Below are 20,749 nucleotides of genomic sequence, written 5' to 3' on the forward strand. Positions count from 1 at the left end.
ACACAAGACTGTCTTATATTTTGACCAAAGCTTGTTCATCAAGTCATCATAATTAAATTGCTCAGAATCAGAAATCGCTCAGCTTTTTCTTTATTTTTAAGGTGCTTTCAGACCTAGAGTTGTCTTGGGACTATTTTTGTTACTAAGTTGCATAACTGCCTAGAGTTGGTTCGTGTTCTCACGGCAGCATTTACAAGCAGACCAGATAAAATGCCTTGAGCAAGATAGCTGCTCTTGATTGGTCAGAATTTTCATATGGGAAAACTCCAGGAAGTAAACAAAATTTTTAAGAAGAGTACAATTGCAAGATAAATGTGACACTTTCTAATGTCACAATGGAGGGACAACTATGCGGGTTGCTCATGTTTAACCCAAACAATGTTTAATGTGACTGCAGTTGGTTCGGATCGAGGTTGGAAAACGTTCTCACCATAAACGAACCGCACCAGTTTGTAACCGGACTGAGACCACCTTTTCAAGAAGGTCTCGGTCCGGTTGTTTTGGTGCACACCCGAGTGTGACTGCTGTGTTAACACCTGCCCAAATGAACTGCACTTAAGGGGCAAACGAACTTGAGTTCAATTGAACCAACCCAAACAGGGCAGGTGTGAAAGCACCCTTAAATTCTGACGTGTCTCGTACCACTCCTTGAAGATGTGCTTCCGACACTGTAGTTTATTTTTACTTTGCTCCGCTCTTAAAACCCCGGCAAAACCAGTAGACCGATGTTGGGAATGGCTAAACTTAATATAACTTGATCTAATGAGCAACCCCTAACCTTACTTTTCCCTCTCTCTTTAGTGGTTCTCTGATGTAATAGCTCCACTGAAAACTGAACATGAAATTTAAGTTCTACATTTGTTTCCTTGCACCACTTTCAGATGGTTCTATTTTAAAGATAATTTTTCCTCTCTTCATAACATGTCCTTCTTTTTGTAGTTGACAATTCCGTCTGATATTTGGCGAGCCTGGCACGGTCTCTCCTTCTCCTCTTAACCACTCACAGGCAGATTGGGAGTTTAGTTATAGTGAGTTTCTATGGTTACATTGACGTTATCGCTCTGAAACTTCCTCTGGGTTGGAGCACGATAAAGTGGTGCATTATAGTCGTCTAAGCACGTCATGCCATTTTAATGTTTTGTTGAGGATTTTGTACAGTTACGCCTTAAAAGAGTGTGATAAGTAACCCTTTACTGAGAAGAGACACATTGATCACATTATTGTAAGTTTGATTTAAAAAAAAATATTTAAAGAATTAACTGTTCTAAAGTCCTTCAGAATAATAATAAAAATACAAATTGTGCTTGAAAAAATGCTTGAATTTCATGTTGTAATGTCTGTTTGAACCCTGCTATTAAATTATAGTGCTATATCTGGACAATAAAGAAGCCAAAAAGAATTCATGATACTGACACTATCATGAAATTGTGGGAAAAAAATAAAAAATCTTTTGGATCCAAGCAACTACTCTTCCTGGGGTCCACACAAGCATACATTTCATCATAGTGTCAAACAAATACATAATTAAAAATCCAAGGCAAGATTAAACAAAATACAACAAGAAAACAGGAAAACAAATAAACAAACAAAACCAATTGATTAACCACAATTAAACTACTAATGGCACTGATTACAACAATGACAACAAGTATCCTCACTGTATTGAAATTGTTAGAAAAAAAATTATACTGATAACAATAATAATGATTTTACAGCTCACAGGTTATTGTAATACCACTAAAAACAACATATACAATGACTGAGAGTATAAAAAGACATTTCACATTAAGGTTCGTACAGTCGGGTATTAGTATTAAAAATAATTGTCATAATAATGCTAGCTTTGATTATTTTACTTTTTGGCAAATGAGTAACATTCAAAATACAAGTATGGGAAGGTCAACTGAGAGTCTGAAACCATAACTGTATCAATGTGTACAAACAGAGCAATTTTACTTAATGAATAGTGAAAGGGCAACCAGATTGTGTTTCGGTAAGAGTGACAATGCAAGAATGGAAAGAACAAAAATGATTAAAGAGGCACTGGATTATTTATGCGATATTATTGTGTGTGTACTATTAACATGATATCAATATATCATGGCTATCATCAAAACCAGTATATCGGCACACCCCCAATATAGACACTTACCTCTAAAACTATACAAATCCTCACTAATTGTACAAAAATGAGGTCAGATATTAATTTAATCCAGCCTTCTAAACATCTGTTTATCTAATTGTGCAGTACAGTTGCTACAGTATCTAATATGTGTTTGTGTAATTGTTCGGTGTCCTAATTGATAAGCCATTGGCAATTCCACAAGGTGCCGTGTCATCATTTGGAAAATAAAACCAATTGTTCAGTGAGACGAGTTGATGGTTCTCTCAGTTGAAACCCCACTAATTAAATGAGAGCAGAACACATTCCCCGTGGCTCGATGCTGTGAACGGCCCCTCTGTTATTATCAACACATTTTCAATAACTTATGTAAACTGGAATGGAAATCTAGTCATGACTTGTTATGCAAGTATATATTATTTTTCTAAGATCTTTTTCGAGTCTTTTGATATCCTGTAGCAGCCGGGGAAATAAACTTAGGTTTCACTTCTTTTAAAAACCGTCTCAACAATGGCAGCCCAGGGATCCACTCGATATAAAAAGGTAGCGTATAACATTATTTGAATACTTGAGATAATTCAGTACGCACCGTGTGTGCTGCCTGTGCTATATGTCTGCCTGCCTTTGAATATCTCTGCTGCATAGGGACTGCACTCACCGTTTTTCTATGTGCGTGTGCATCCTGGAGGATTCACATGTGCATGTATGCACACGTGCTTGTGTGTTCATTTGACTCACTGTGGCATGTTTCCTGGAGATAAGACTGCAGTGCCTGGCCCTCTGCAGCCTTCACCCAAAGGCATGCAGTGATTAGAGGAATCTCTTACTCTCTGCAGGGCACCCCTCTGTAGTCACGGCACACAGCATGACACCCTTCATGTACACACTGAGGTACAAAAGACCTGTGGCTGCTGATTTTGTCTTGATTTCACACAAGATTTTGCACAACTCCTGAGCTGTTAGAAAAGTATCATGGACATAATTTTGTCATTAATACCCCACGTCTTTGGAGTGACAGGAATAATCAAATGCCAAGCTCTCTTTTGCCTCTTTTCAATTTGCCACAGTCCTTTTTATCCCACCATGAGAAGGGAGGACCTGAGAAGTTAAGGTGATATTCCGCTCCATATTGTGTGTTAAATCCAAGCTAATGCGGTGTGGGCTCACCCGTGCGCTGTGGGAAGATCAGGAGTCAATTAGTGGGATTGGTGGGCAGTCTCGGCCGAGCGGTCCGAGCCCGTGACAGTTTGCGGTGGACCACCACACCGCGGGAGCCAGGTGAGGAGCAGGGGAGCCTAAATGAAATGCTAATACAGGCCGCATAAGTCAGGGCTTTCTAATTGGAACACAGCTGCTGCAGGGACCAAGTATCCCATGAAGCGCTGCAGAAGCAGAGGAACCAGTGGGTCACTGCGATCAGGTCAGGTTCTCTCTCTGTGTGCAGCTCAAAATACTTGGCCTAAAATGGCTGGTGGAAACCTCAGGAAGGGAACTGCTGCCAGAACAAAGGCATTTACAGTAAATGTTGCTTGGCGTTGTCATCTGGACCATAATAGATCAAATTAAAGGAGCTGTATACGACATTTATATAGCAGCAAACAACTGTGTGCTATGTACAGATATGGTGGAGTAATGGCATCCTGAGCAGAGAATAAAGTCCCAGTCCCTCAGTGTGTACTGTAATCTGAGCTTCTTTGTGTTTTGTCGTATCCATCCATCCATCCATTTTCATTCGCTTATCCGGGGCTGGGTCGTGAGGGCAGCAGGCCAAGCAAAGCACCCCAGATATCCCTCTCTCCAGCAACGCTTTCTAGCTCCTCCTGAGGGAACCCAAGGCATTCCCAGGCCAAATGAGATATGTAATCCCTCCAGCGTGTTCTGGGTCTGCCCCAGGGCCTTCTACCAGTGGGACGTGCCCGGAACACCTCTCACTGGAGGCACCCTGATCAGATGCCCGAACCACCTCAACTGACCTCTTTCGATGTGCAGAAGCAGCGGCTCTACTCCGAGCTCCCTTCGGATGTCCTCATTTCGGCAGCTTGTATCTGTGATCTCTCTCCAATTTAAATGATAAGGAGTTGATTCACATTGGTAATTTTTTTGTACTTTGAATGTCAATAAGGTGCCAGAGTGCATAAAAAAGCATTAAAATAGCGCTTTATTTTCAGACCCTCCAACAGAGGACCAAGCTAAGCACCACAATGTCCTCAAATCCTAGAACTCCCTAGCGCACACCTGATATATGCAGGGGTGCTGCGACACGATTTGCCCTGTTTATTCATAAACTGTTGCCAAAAGTCACCCTCTGGACAAAGTAAGTTGAGTATCCCTGTGGTAGATGGTCCTTTTGTGTGTATACAATTGGCTAGCCAATTGCTGCCGCGTTGCAAGAGTTTGTATCTGTCGTTTCTGCTAGCTTAGGCTAGCAGCGAGTCTGGTTTTGTTTGTTCAGGTAAGCAGCTCACCTGGCTCTGTTAGCTTAGTTAGCAGCTAGCCTGGCTCTGTCTAAAGGTAAACATATGTGCCTACCATCATCTCTAAAGCAAAGCATCGCTTTTTTAGCATGAAAATCCAGAACTTGTCATTTTTGCACTTAATTTTTTTTTACAGATTAAACAAAGCACATACAGGCTAGCGTTTCAAATTCCAGATTAAAAATAGCCTTTTGGCTAAATCAGGTGCATTTACAGCACAGCTACACAGTTACTTTTAAATTGGTTCACTTCAAAGATACCGGGAGGCAGATTTTTTTACCTTTTGTACTAAGCAAGACTAGCCGTCTCCCCCAACACTCTTTAGTCTGTAATTTAACTCTTTAAGCTAACTGTGCCTTTACTGTAGCTCTATATTGAACATATGAACTCCCAGCAAGAAAGTCATAGTAAAGTGTATTTCCTAAAATATCAAACTATTCCTATAACTGTTTTTTACTCCAGTCAGAGCCAGGCTAGTTGTTTCCATTTGTTCCCAATTTTCTGCTCAGCTAAGCTATCTGTTTCCTGGTTGTAGCTTCGTATTTAGCACCCAGACATGAGTATTATCAATCGTGTGAATAAACACATTTCCCAAAATGTATATTTGGCCCTTTAAGCTAAATCTTGTAAGTTTTCCGTCTACAGTGCTTCAGCTCAGAAATGACAAAGGTGATTAGCAACAATTTATGGGAAGTAATTTGGCTCGTGGGGATGTGCTAACACAGAGACAGATGTGCTTTTAAAAACATTCAGCTACTCTCAAAAGATTTACACAGAAAGGAAGGAAAAAACCCCTGCTTTCCTTTTAGGCTATGTCTCTGCAGCATGTACTCCAATCTTTATTCTTCTTTGCTCTGAAGAGATGTTCTTGGAAGAGAGGATGTTGCTGAAACAGAAGCCAAGCTCGAGCATTTTGACAGCTTCTTAAACCTTTTCTTAGATTGTAAGCTTCTTTTTCATTACAAGCGCCGATGTCGATGCTGCATGGCACGACACGAGTTCAGATGAACGCATGATTAGCTGAAAAGGGAGTGTACTGCATTTCAAACGAGCTGGCATAAGTCAAGCTGAGAAGGAGAAACAAAAATACGCACTTGGAGGAACACAGAAATAAAGGAAAAGGGCGATTTGGAGAGAAGTGGAAAATTCAATAGCCAGTCATCTCTCGCTGCATTTCAAGTCCACCAGAATATCCACGAGCTGTCTTCTTCGTGTTTCAAGGCCTCCTCCCATCTCTTCAAACGGAAAGAGAATTTGCCTTAGAATAATGCATGAGCTCGTCGTGGGCGATGGACAGGAGGCTCGTGCCTCAGAAGTCTGCCTACCTTATAGACGGCAAGGCGATTGACACGAGCCACCCAAGAGGGAACCTCAGGTGGCGAGGTGTTAGTCGAGCCTTTAAAGCCACTACCTGTAATAATGAGGCCATCTCCCACAGTCACATAAGCTTACACAAAGGGACTGAGGAAATTCTTTTTTTTTTAAATTTTAAAATCAAAACGAGAGCTTTAACTGTTGGTTAGCTCTGGCGAAAATCAATAATGCGCTCCTATTTTCGGATGATACCTAACACATGCCTACTTTTCTTCTGAGACATCACACCAGCCATACGAAGCCTGGAGTGAGACTAATGTGGAAGCACCAGTACGCCTACAAGACTCACAGTTGTCTCCTGCCTTGAGCTATTCCTACTGATTCAAATTCAGTCTCCTGAGGGAAAGAATTACAGATCTTTTTTTTTTTTTTCTTTTAAACTCACATTCATCCCTGAAATTCTTAAACACAACAAAGTCCCTGTGCTTTTCTTGTAAATAGAAAAACAAAATCAAGAAGTGATGCTAGAATAGACGTAGAGAACAACTGTAATGTGTTTTTACAGAAAAGCTGTCATGCTTCTGGCTTGTTCTCTCTATCTCACATATACAGCATGAGTCTTCCTACAGAAACTGTCCCTCACTGTCATTTTCCTCTCGACTCAATAATTTCGGTGTCTTCTTCTCCGCTGTCAGCGTTTATCAGCCACTTACAGCCCCTAGATGTACCCTGCCTGGACACCTCTGGACGCGGGACACAAAAACATGCGCAGCGGCTGACAGATAGAAAACTGATTCTTTACAAGTGAGGTCAGAGGACTGTATCCAAACCGTCTGGCAGAGTACACTAATATCCCCATGCTGAGCAGCGTGGTGCTATTGAGCGCGACCATGCGCATCGGTCTCACTCCACTGCACCCAATGAGCCAAACCCATGGAATTGATGGGCAATGGGTGGGAAATAGGAGAAAGGAGGAGAGGGAGCGAATGATGTGCTGCACTCGCTAATGCACATTATTCCATCACATAAACATCTAGATTCTTTGAAATAGAAGGGGGTGAGAGATGTGGCTTTGTTGGGCAATTCGCAGCCCTGGGATGGGAAATGTGAAAAGTGTTGCTGTCGAGCTGAAAGAAAACACTTCTACTGGCTGTCAGCCGGAACCCCTTCTACCTGCTAGAACTCGTCCATTATAACAACAGCCCAACCACTGCATTACTACACTCCTCTCCCTGGCCACACAAGCCTCCTACCTTTCCTCTTTTTTTCAAGGCGCCCTCTTCTAGCTTTGAAAACCATAAAAGTCTGGTGTGTTGTATCGTCAGCCTCCAGTGACGTTTGATGGACCGTCGGATTAAAGCGGCTGCAAGTGTCTGCAGGGAGAAAATAGCAACAGCAGGAGTGGGAAGTCAGTGTACCCAGTCATGATGCGATGTTCTCTCTCCTGCCATATTATCTAGTCCGTCTGACTTACATGCAGTAAAAATGCAGTGCTGCAGCTTTCATTAGTGCACAAAGATTATGGCTCAATGCAGGGCTATGAATTATGCATGGGCTATGCACTGTGGTAACGCCGTGCAGCCCCCACCTCAATTTTCCTTGTTCATCCTAACATGAGGAACACACCCACAGAGCATTGCTCACACACACACAGTGAATGCACAAACAGTCAGATTAGCTCGCAAACACACACGCGGAGTGAAAAGACGTGTTTTAGCCCCGAAAAGTGCAATCAAGGCAGTCGCCGAGTCACTCCCACAGGCCCCTTCCTGTCAAAGCGAGAACTGCTCAGTCATACTGTGAAGTCTCACTTTACCTCCTGCACCTTTTCATGACAAACACCTTCATCCTCCTCGAGTCATCCTCGTAGACTCAAGTTGAACAATCCACAGAGGTAGTATCACTTGGACTGCAGACAAACAACAACAACAACATCAATATAAAATGTGTACGCCTCAGTTGTAATGTGGATGTAAATCAATTTGCTAACATAAGTGAGGGGGGAGAAAAACTTGGTTGCTACACAGGGATTAGCCCCTTAGGTCATGCTGTCTCTCCACAGCTCTGACTTTTAGCTCGAGACACTCGCTACCCAGCTCAGAATGTTTTGAAACAAAGTTTGTGAAAATATATTTTCCAACTTTTCTAGGATTATTAGGAGGAGGTAGGATTAATAAGAGATCATGGATGATTAACATTTGCTTTCCGTTTGATTCCCATCTCATACCAAATTTTATTTCTCGCACATTTAACCATGACTAAAGCTTCTCCTGAACTTTGGGGCTATTAAAAAAATGTTTAGCATAGGAGGATGATCTCAAAGGTTGTCCGACTGCTGTTGAATACAGCGCTGCGAGCAAATTGCAAATGATATTTACTGTGGCTCGAGGTCTGTCTGTCTGTTTAATGACATTTAGATCGCCACAGCAGATGGTAGACATAACTGAACTAGCTGTAACTGTGAGATCCAAAACAAAGACAACATCAGCCGTAACTGTGATGAAGTTACACATGACAGATTATTGATGAAAAGGAAGATTTTAACAGCTTAAAAAAAAGAGAAGATGCTTGTTTGCCATCTTAACCAGAGAAGTTAATGCAACAGTGGATGGAGGAGGAGGATGATGAAGAAGAAGCTACCTGTTCTTATTCCCAGGTCATTCAATACTGACGCATTGTTACACCCCTCTGCATCTCGCGACGCAAAGGGCACCCTTTAGCATCTCTAGGGGACGCACTGCTGAAATACTCTGTAATACGTGGTTATTGTCGTGAAACAGTCGCGGTTAGGTTTCAAAAAAATATGTTTTGGGTTAAAATGCGTACATTTGCCACAAACAATGTAACTTAAGTACATCCTGTGAGTGATGTCTGTACATGAAGACCACACTAGGGATGTCAGCGGTTAACTGTTAATCAAGTAACTGCCAAGAATAGTTTTGAACAGTTATGCATGTCGGTCTATATGATACTTTTGCTACTCTTGGCTGGTGGGAACAAGCTAGCAGCGCCATTCATTCTGTGATTACCACTAATCGACCCAATGGCGTTGCTGTGGAAACATTGTGCCCACCCTCCGGTCTCCCCCCGAGGTTACTTCTGTAAGTGAGCAGCTCACTTTAAACCCTGGTTAGCATTACCTATGTTATCTTTGTTATCTCGGTCAGCCCTGTTAGCATGTTACAATGGCTAGTGGTGCTAACAGAGTTAACAATGCTAAAGGAGTTTGCAGCTCAAAATAAAGGTGCTGCTTATGGCGACCTAGGGGGAGACCAGAGAGCGGCCACCATGTTTACGTAGCAATGCCATCCCAGTGGTAATCACCTGAAAAATTACAATCTGTGGTGTACAGTACAGAGCAGCTGAGGCTAACGTTAGCTAAGCAGTTTAGACCGGAGGGTGGACAGTGGGCACCATGTTCCTGCAAGTTATCGCAGCTGGTCAGCTGTCTGTAAAAAACAAAATAAAATAAAAGGCAAGACAGTTACATCCCAAATCATTAAAATACTATCACCTCTAAATGGACAGCACTTTGAAATGCAGCGCTAAAGCTCACTGAGTCCATGTAGTGCCGAACTAAAAGGAAAGGCCTCTTGTATTCCCTCGTTCAGTGTACTTTTCCTAAGAAGTAACTGGGCAGAGTCTGGTTAATGGGTGTCAGGCTATTGAAAGTGAAATGAATCGAAACTGATATCCTGGAGAGTACGTATATTATGTAATGCTACATTAAAACAACTTTGACTTTTGGTTTCATACAAGACAAGAACGTTTGTTTGATACATCAACCTCCCTTCCTCCCGCCCTATGTGGACTTTGTTACCCTTTATACTACATCATGCTCTCAGCCTCAAGTATTTCACAGATGAGTCAACCTTGGAGTTAGCTGAAAGTCTGATGTGTCCCACAAAGATGCTAAAGGGTGCCTTAGCCATCAATATCACATGCTGAATGGCTTGACAGATCGTTGGTATTTGACCATCTGGGGATGAGAAAGAGCTATAAGAGGAGGTTCACTTCTATTATTGAATGTGTGACCTCTTTCATCAAACATGCCCTGCACACATTAATCCACCACTGAGAGACTAAACTGTATAAAACCATAATCCTAAAAAGATGCATAAATACCTGTATGAACCTTTCAGGTTATTAAGGCTTGAGGATTATCAGCAGTCGCATTTAGCACGTATAGAATCAGTGGGGACTCAGACATGCCATGGCTGTAACTAAACCCGAAACCAGGCACTGATTCATTTAAAAGCAATGGACAGTACTTAGTTTATACTTACGTACTTTATGAATTAACAAGTGCAATTACTGCATTGTGTGTTTTCAAACTCTGTTCATAAAAGCTTTCATAAAGATCGAGGACCTTCACTATCATCCCCTGACATCCCTGTATTGTTACAAAACTGTAAGAGAGCTGTATGAAAAAAGAGCAAATGTGTAAATCACTCGAAATTTGCAGGAAAAAGCGTTTTTAAAGGAAGCTATCATTTTCGAATTGCACCCTCTATTACCTCGCTCTTGACTCTTCCTGTGCAAACACTGTTTATGTAAGCAGGCATGGTTTTGAATGATAAGTGCTTCCTTTAATCAGTCTCTCCGTAAACCATCAGCGAGTTGTTTACCCCGCCTTTTTAGTCCTTGATACTAAATCAAAAGCTGGTTGTTTATTATTTTTCCTTATGACTCCTGCAAAGCTCTTTGTCCATCTGTCTTGTCATTGCTAGCAACCCTGAGCATGTACGCCTTCCTTACTGGCTGTAACACACATGTACAATCACACATTTATGCGTAGGCAGCGCTCACACGAGTCTGCTTAGATAACCCAAAGGCTCTGGGCTGCTCAAAATATTGCTGCCACCATCGTTTTCCCATCACATATCAACCTGATCTTCAGAAAGCCCTGACAGCCTCCCTCAAATTTATGACTCGGTCTGTTTACATTGCGGTTTTCTCATTTTCAGCAAATTTCACTGTGTTTTATGCCCGCAGTTATGAGGTGGCAATAAAGAATAAAGTGAAGGGAAGTGAGGGGAAACAACAACATTACCTGAAGTTTTATTTTTTGCTCCCCGTCTCCACTGTTGCGCCCCGTTGACCCCTGGGCTTTTGGCAGGCTGTCTGGTGTTGATTTTAGCCCACAATCAATTCATTTTAATCACAATGGGCAGCGCAGGGAGCGGCGCGCTAATTGATTGGCAGGTATTTGCATATACAGTATGCAACAAAATGTCATGACCGGCCTTGGTGGTGACCTGTGTGGGCTGCTGGCAAAACAAACTGATGAGGGTAATTTATCATGCGGCTTGTGCTTTGCTGAGCAGGGGGCGGCCGCACCCACTATTGTTAGCGACGCCAGTCACCTGTCACGCCACGGCGGGCAAGAGGAGAGGAAAGACAAGCGGGGTAGACAGGAGGAGGGGAGAGAGGGGGAGGAGCTGAGGATGGTCACGTAATAACACAGAGGGGAGAGCTGATGCTCCGAGGGGAGAGGCAGATGAGGACGATACTGTCGGTGAAATGTCAGACACTCACTGCTGCTGCCGATCACTGCATATAGCATGCATGGATGCTTCACCGTGAAAGTATGGTGTTGTGTTACAGATATGGACTGGATGAATGGAAGGATATATGGATGGATACAGTGTGACCATGAACAGCATTCCTCAGACCACTTCAGCTATATAGACTTCAAATATCATCATGTTTATCTACCAGGGCCGTGCGACTGTGGTTTTTCTACTTGGAAGTCCGATCAATAATTTCTGCCATGATTCGAAAGTTGTGTTCAGACTTGCATTGTATACCCTTCTTCCTAGCACATAGCAAGCGAGCAAACTCTGGTGGATGGAACATGAAAAAATTTCCACATATACTAGAAGCAACAACAACATTCAGGGAGACTATCTAGCCCTGAGTGAGCCTAAGGAACGGCTTGCTGTTGGTCTGAAAATAGGTTGGGGGTGCATGAAGCTTCGGAAAAATACACCCAGGGTGAGCAGTTTTTCAAATAAGTAACACCTTGCTTAGCCCGTTCGTTGCTGCTCAGAGCAGGTTAGAGCATCTCCATTGGATAAACTGAAACAATCTGATACTTGCTTGTTTACATCGTGTCCAGTTAGGAAAAGGTGTTTCTCACCCCAAAACGTTCGTTGTAAAGTACAAACCAATGACTAGAATTAAGTGTTAGCTATTTGGTTGCAGAACATGGAGTGCCGTAGTCTGAACCAGCGTGAACCAAAATCAACACTCTATATTACTTTTTACATTGACCGTGGCAGCGAATACCGCTTTACTCCTTCCATTTTTTTTACCTTTCACAATAAAAGCCCAACTTAAATTACCAGAGTTTTGGTTTAAAGCAACTCAACGAAATAGCTAACACAAGTCACGAATACATATTTACCAAGTTACCATGTAGTCCCGTGGCTTCGACCACTTCTCTCCAAGCACTCTCCTTTTTTTTTGTTGTTGTCTCTGTACTGACGTCAACAGTAAGTTTGTTCGTCCATTTCTAATTCGTGGCAACATGAGTGATGTCAGGAGAATCTTAATGCTGATAGGCTTTCATGTCATGCAGATTTTTTTGCCCAAGATGAAACTTTTCAGCTTGAGCGTATACATATTTGCAAGTACGTCTAGTTGCAGCTGGAGCAGCTACATGACCCATCCACCTGCTACATGACTCACTTACCATATCTACATATCAGTCCCCGATCAGCCTCCATCGCCCTGTGGTCCAGAAGCAGGAGCCCTGAAGAAAATGCTAAGTTATCATTTAGCTAGTTATGAAGTGCAAGGTAAAAAGAGAGCTGTTTAAGGGTAGGGTGAGGGCAGGGGTAGGCAACCTGCGACTCTGGAGCCACATGCAGCTCTTTAGGAAATAAATACCGGTAATTTCTTTTTAACTTTTTAATTTGAATTTAACAGTGTTGTAGGCCCAAAAAAATTCTCGCATTCTCCATTTGTTAAAATGTGAAGCCTTTACACCAAATAAAAAAATGTCTTCACATTTCAACAACCAAAATGTGCATAAGCCATTTACTGCCTGGCACCTTTTCCTCAAAATTTTGCCGGACCTCAATAGCAGTGGGTGTGGTTGCCAAATCCAAAAATGTAAAGGTCTCGGAATAAGATAGAGAATTTAGCAGTGAGTGGACAGATTTGTTTGCTTTTACTGCCAGCTCTGCAAAGTTCCAAATCATCATAAATAGTGCTCTGCACAGTGGCCACCTAGTGGTAAAACATATTAATTAATGCTCATTTAAGCTATTAGGCTAATTTAGACTTACTAGGCTACTAGGTTACCTTCATTATAAGGCTCCATACAGGTTTTCCTCTTATTAGTTTTGGTTGAAAAGGGCTCTTTGGATAGTAAAGGTTGCTGACCCCTGGTTTGAGTCTTTATTTATAATGAATTTTAAAGTGCATTATTGCTACGTTTGACCTCTGTTTACTACAACGTTGTAGCGGCCTTCAAATAATTGTCGCTTTGGTGGGTCCGTCTTGTACTGGTGGTGGGTTTGGTTTTTAGGGGTGTGTCTTATAAGCTCCAAACAGAATGTAGCTGCAGCTCAGACGTTGCGCAAGACTTTTTCGTCGCCGGTCATTTTGACCGACAGGGTCATAAAAATCCGGTCATAATTTATTTTTACCGGTCATTTTAATTTTCGTTTTTAAATGATAATAAAGATATTCAAAGACATTTAGTTTTCATTCGTTCCTTTTTCATAAATCCAACAAGCAAGTTATAAAGTGCATTATTAAGGACATGAACGAAAAGATGAACAGTCACATCCACACACCGCAGTACTTCAGTACGGCGTCTGGTCTATTTTTCACACGAGCCGCAAGCGCTTCTCTCAAGCTGGATAGAGCGGATTGTACCAAACAGGAAGTCGGACACAGAAAAGACGAGAGAATCCGGGCAATTTGCAAAATAAAATAACAACAGCACACACTGAGAGAAAATACCGTGTTTATAATTTAAAATAACACAACAGTGCATAACCGAACACATTTTTCAATACCCTAATCACTTCATTAGAATTTTAATTTTGTGTCACCGAGCCTAGAGACATAACTACATGAATAAAATGGTCAGAACAATATGCCCTATTCCTTCAGTGTTTATCCAACACGCTCAATACATGGACATGCAATGACAAATTGTCATTAACTTATTACTAGGGATGGGCAGCACAAGCAAAAACACCATTCGAAAATCATGGCAACTATTCGACGATTTTTCGAATAATCCCCCCCCCCCTCCTCCTGGAGCCACGCACACAGAGATCCATTCATCATTACGGCCGCTCCATCGGCTGCAAAGCGTCACGTCAGCGTAGCGTCGCGGCGTATTCATTTGGGCTCCACTGACTGCCTACAGAAGCGACACGTAGAGAAGCCAGCGGGGTTGTTTACCGTTTGCTGAGCGGAGAGGCTGCATGTAATGTTAAAGCATTTTCCACCTAAATTATTACATATATTTGAGTTATCTACAAGTTTACTGTACTGTTTGTCATCTACTCGCTTTCAAATGTCCGCCATGGACATTTACACAATGTCACGGATAAACATGGGTAAATGCATGAAAAAAAAATCATCACATATCACCTCTGATAATGGTTTATTTATTTAAAAACACATTGTGCTCGTTTAGCACACTATTTCATGTAGTTTTTATCTGCTGGAGGATTGCGTAGGCGCGCGACAAAAATAGAAGAGCCGCGTAAAATAGAGAGTTGTCGCGCGACAGACGGGGGTTGTCGCGCTGCTCCTGTTGCCGGTGGAGCCGCTGTAATTGATTAACAGGGGGGCGAGCTGCTATGGGACTCGCGCTGCAGATGTGTGGCGCTGCTGAGCCCGGACGTACAGTCCCTCTCCGCCTCCTGCGTGCCTCGCTCTCAAATGACTGTGCATACTTGTTGTAGACTTGTGATACGCAAGCTTTGCCTCACAGAGTTTGCACTGCACCTCATTTTCGTTTATTTTGTCGAAGTTGTTCCACACAGAACTTTTTGATGACTGTAGTAGTCTCTGTATGTTTCTCCTGTTTGTAGAAGAGCATCAAACTAGCTGGTAGCCCATCTCACACCGCTGTAGCAATCCTGTACTGCCCTCGTGCGGTTAGGAGCTGAATTGCATGTCAAATAAAGGGGGGAAATAAGACGGCGAATAGTAATAGTCGCATTAAAAAATCGATTTTTCAAAATAAAACGACTATTTGAAAATTCGAAAATCGTGACCCATCCCTATTTATTACGTTATAAAAAATGATTAAACTATGGCCTTACCCATGTTTAAAATGACCTGTTGAAGTGAAAAAACAAGTACTGACGGGAACAGACGAGTGGAGTCGATGTTTAACCGGCGCGGAGAGCGCAGGAGAAATGCGCTGCCTGCGTGGACAGTCAAGCGCCTGCGAGTATACTCGCAGGACTTCTGTGGCACTACCGCATCTGGTGTGTCCAGGCCATTATGTCAACAACGCTACATGAAGCAGATGAATGACTTTTTCTCTAAACCACTGACTGTGCACTCCGCCGCCAAGTGGGCAGGGGTGGTAATTGCAACCAGTCAAAATGACAGACGGCCTTCAGATTTTCTGGTCATTGTAGTAAAAAAACGGTCAATGACCGAGAATATCCAGTTAACGCGACCCCTGCTGCAGCTATACCTGTCTCTGTATTTCCATCTATTTTCAGCACAAATTTGTGTCTATTCACTTCTTTGCATTGACTTTACACAGTATTGTATGGCCAAAAAAATGTTCTTGATGCAGACAAAAAAACAATAAGACCATTACGCCAAGTGAATAATTTAGTCCCCGAACTGCATCTTTGAACAAAGGCTTTTGAATATACATGTGATTTAAAAAATGTAACTAACACACAGCTTACCTACAGCTGAATGTAACCTGTGGTATAAAACATTCCCTTTGGCACCATCATGTCCAGTAAATACTAAACATTTGTTGCCCTGCTGAACTAAAAGCCAATGGTATGAGAACATTATGTCCCTTGGATTCCCTCTAAATATCTTTATAGGTATAGGTGAATGCTGATCAATAAAAGTGTTGGATGTTCTGCTGTGAAACAAGCGAGCAGCTGAGGCCGGGTGGCTGCATCATTACTCTCACTGTTAATACAACTGTACGGAGTCTGCAGAAATCCTCCTGTGTACAGACTCTACTTATAAGGTAAACATTTGGTCATCATCACCATAATTATGCCCAAGTACAAGTCCCCATGCACAGCCTGAGCAGAAATATAGTTAGGGGGCTAAAGGGAGCCAATGCAACTCATTAATAGTGTGCCAGACTCCCCATGATAACATTGGATCCAATTCCTGAGAGAGGTTTTATTTTTTGACCAATTAGCTGCCTGAACAACCTATTGGCCATGAAGTGATCTCTGCAGGGACTTTATCAGACCATGCTCTATTAAATCAGCTCTCTGGCTGAGCAGTTATGTACCATCACAGTGCTTAGAATGGCTGGCTCTGATTGATGTCACTGCCAAATGCCAAGTAATAACGGCTGTTATTGTACGTCTCGATGCTGCTGTTTCCTTAAGGATGCTTTGTGTGTGTGTGTGTGTGTGCGTGCGCATGTATGTGCACTTTCAGATTCAGACATAATGGGTGATTTTTGTGTGTGGGTGTGTGTGTATGTGTGTGGGTGTGTGTGATAGACCATTTTCAGAGATATGGCTGGTTGGAAAGATTATCATAATGCTCAAAGGTGTGGAAGCTGTTCTGAATGTGAAATACAGTGTTCGCGTATTCACAGTATGTCTTCAGGTGGGTCAAAAGGCCTGGCAATAGGTGCTGTATAATTTAGGCATGTGGGAAGTATTGGTAATGACTTTGTAAACTCTGCATGAATGCATCCCTTTGCACGTCTGAATGACTCCAGGTTTGGGGAATTATTTTACGAAGCATGATAATTGTTAGGGACATATGAACGCCGTAGATTAAGGTTTTCCACGCTGATTTAATTTCATCTGTCTCACCTAGTTCATCCAGATATTTTAGTTTTGGGTCAGTTGCATCATTAGTGGGTGTTTAAAAAAATAAAAAGCAACGAGGAATTATGCTTGTAGGATTGTTCCACTGAGATAATTAAATACTGTCCACAAGGGCAGGTCAAACATCCATGAATTTGAAAGACACAAAACACTGCACTGCAGTTAATAACACAATGAGACAGTTTTTTATTTTCTATTTGTTAGGTAACTTTTCGGTTATAAATTCAGCAAAATTGTGTAAATGCTATTATCCAACACAATGGTGCATCAGACCCGCCGCCATGGTGTTGCGCCCTGCTCCACTGTTGCTGATTCAAAATAGAGATTGCTGATGTTGCTGGTTGGCAACTGCTCGGTGACAGCACTTTTACTAGTTTTTCAAAACCTTCTCCGCACTGCCAGGAGGATAATTCTAGCAGAGAAAGCTTTATTTATTCATTATTTTGTTGGCTTAAAACCACTCAAATGTCAACATGGTGAATCTAAAGAAAGTGGAATCAGTCTAAAGAATGTGGACTCCACCAAATTACTAGCCTGGCATCACCTCAGATTATTTTCAGTTTTCAAGTGGTGTTATCAACTGGTGTAGCTCAAAATGCCTCTGGACACAACTGACCTTTCACTAAGCCCCTCCCCTTTGTGATGCTCCAACAGCTTGTCGGAGTAACCATGGAGCCCACACTGTAACTAACTGCACTCCCTGAAGAAATATTATCATATTTTTTTGGAAAAATGAAAGAGTGATTCCAGAGAGAAGCAGACAGAGGGGTCTACAGTCTGTGTTTGAAGGATATATCCAGGATGTCAAACTGACTCAGCGGCAACAACAGGTTAAAAAGACAAAGATAGTTAGAAGCTAAAGCCGAACTATAGGCTACAGATCACAGTGTAAGTGAACCACCACATCACTGCTGATCGCCACACAAGACAATGAATATAAAGGGAAACTTTGCTGATATTGAACCAGCTGTGTGGCATCGCAGTGTGTGCAGATGAACGGTGTTTGGCTCTGTGCTGCTGCCAGTACCCAGCCCTCCACCGCTGGACGGGCAGGAATCTCCGGGGGAAGTCAAACATCGTTCATCTGCGCACATCTGTGATGACACACAGCTGGTTGAATATCAGCACAGTTCCCTGCTTCCCTTCACTGGTTCCTGTACAGCAGGGTCGGTCTTTCTTTCACTGTTATAATCATTAAAAAGCAAAAGCAGCATGTGTATACATTCAGTAGGCTATATCTTCAGTAGCTAGCTAGCTAACCCTACACTTTTCAGGGTTTGATTTTGGTTTTGGAACAGGGAAGAAACGTAAAACCTGAAAATAGTAGGGGGCTTTTATTTTGACCACATTTAAGACACTTCCACTGTAAACTGATGCAGGGAGAGCACAAATGAATGCAATACATTGAACGCGATACATTGTTTGATGCTTAAAACTTCCTGGGGGAGAACCCCCAATCCCCCCATTTCATTGTATCTTCCCTCAGTGTTGAAACAAAACCTACGTCCTTGGTGATCGTGTAGCATCAGTTTGACTTTGAGCAAGTGCTGCCTTTTTGCCATCTGAATTTGAAAATAGTAATTCAACAGTTCCTCAAAGTTCTTCATCAGCTGCAGCCATCTTGGTTGTTTTTGAAAGTCTCAGTGGTGCTCCTCTTTACTAAGCTAGGTTTCTGCTAACCGCTGTGTCTCTGGCGCGAGTATGGGCAAAACAAAAATGAGATCATCATGTAGTTTGTTTTAGTTAGATTAGTGGATTAGTTGAAACTTCACATTTCAACAACACTGTGGTTAACATGTGGTTAGGTTTAGGCACAAAAACACTTCATTATGGTTTGGCAGAGGTCATGTTTTGGCTTAAAATACCCAGTTTTGGGTGCACAATCCCTCCTGGAAAGGAAGTGATGTTTCAGTGATAACAATTGCTTTCCGTGCCACTGACAAGTCACTACAAAACACCAACATTTGGAGGCTCAAATGCTGACAGAAACACAGCAATGACTCAGTGAAAAAACAACCGGTTTTGTTGTTTGGTCTCGAACAGTAGTCTGCAGCTTGGCAGGGGTCTCGCCAAGGTGACATGTCATCCACGGTGCCCTCCACCCCTGATGGCACAATCAGCTCATATACTTCTGGTATGTCACTTTATAAATGTTGCTATCTGTATAATATGTACAATTATGACATATTCATGATTTGCAGAAAAGTACAAGGACAGCATTTTCTTCTGGCGACTGGGCCAGGGCTGACTGCATCTTTTGAAAAGTGCTATCGTCAGTCCAAGCCATGGTCCGAACCTGTGGTCATATTTTGGTTATCCAGTTCCTGTGTTGCATTTTGGGCCTCTGCCTTTGTCTGAACCACCTCAGCTCTTTGCTCATAATCCAAAGCCAAGACCAAAGCCAGCCCTTCTGGCTACACAGACAGCAAGCCGGCCTTGATCCTTCCACATGAAACAAGATGAGAGGTGGCTAGCAGTGGAGGGGTTGGATGGGGTAAACATTTTAACCCTGAAACACAAATCACACTGAGGAGTGAGCAATATGGAGCCCTTATATAACACACCTCAAATAGAGTCTTCTTTTTCATCACCTGTGCTTTCTCCGTGGTTTGTGTCATGTGTGAGGTTGAGGTTGGCACTTACAAGGCCAGGCAGTTCTAAACTGCTATCGTTGTTGTGTTGGCAGTGTGAAGGCACACTGATCCCTTTGAGCAGGATGATAAAAATCTGTCACAGTCCCCTGCATGGAGGAGCCCATTGTTTTGGGGATTACGGAGGATTAAGGGCGGATGCTGGCGACCGAGGGGTTTGAGCAGTGTGACCCTTTCACTAATCATTATGAGACAGATACAGAGCACTCAAACTCTTAAAGCCCGAGATCGCATTGGATTATCAATTATTCATGGCTGACAGGAGCAGAGTGAGTATGAAAGAGAGGCAGAGAGTATGGGAATGTGATGACAATTGGAAAGGTCCCTGAGCGAAGTGCAATGAGTGTCCAGAAATGTCTTGCATAAAATTTATGAATGACTCATAAATGGGGCTCTTAGTTCGCTCACATTAGCAACCAGCACGTCATAATGTTAAGCTTTTAATCTGATCAACATGCTGAGTTATAAAATAAAAATGCTCATTGCAACAAAGCTCCCAATGGGTCTGTGTGCTTTCATGTTCAGCCGTAAACTGAGCCAGAGTGCACTCAAATAGCCCCTTTTGGTGAAGTGAGGAGAAAAATAACAAAATGATATGAGTAGGGCGTACCTCAGATACATCTGATTGAATACTGTAATTAATAAGGTAAATAAATATAGAGTGTTATTACCCAACTTCGCAGTCCCCCTCAGCTCTACGGGTTGTTTTAGCATCTTTCAGCTCATTGTTTTGGTTGTATGGGCCACAACTGTTCTGGTTCAAGCACACTGCTCTCGTGGATGTCATTGCAATGGCAGCTGAAAAGATCTGATAACCCCACTGCATACTACCTGCCCAGCACCAAATGACAGACAAAGTTAGTAACCATCTGGTGAACATAGTAGTGCATTTAGCAGCTAAAAGTTCAGATATGGTGAAGACAAACCACAGCTAAAAGGAGAGGTAATATCAGACTTACAGTGGTGTGAAAAAGTGTTTGCCCCCTTCCTGATTTCTTACTTTTTTGCATGTTTTCCACACTTAAATGTTTCAGATCATCAAACAAATTTAAACATTAGTCAAAGATAACACAAGTAAACATAAAATGCAGTTTTTAAATGAAGGGTTTTATTAATGAGGAAGAAAAAAATCCAAAGCTACATGGCCCTGTGTGA

Source organism: Epinephelus moara, chromosome 23, assembly GCF_006386435.1.
Source record: "Epinephelus moara isolate mb chromosome 23, YSFRI_EMoa_1.0, whole genome shotgun sequence".
In the NCBI taxonomy this organism is placed as follows: Eukaryota; Metazoa; Chordata; class Actinopteri; order Perciformes; family Serranidae; genus Epinephelus; species Epinephelus moara.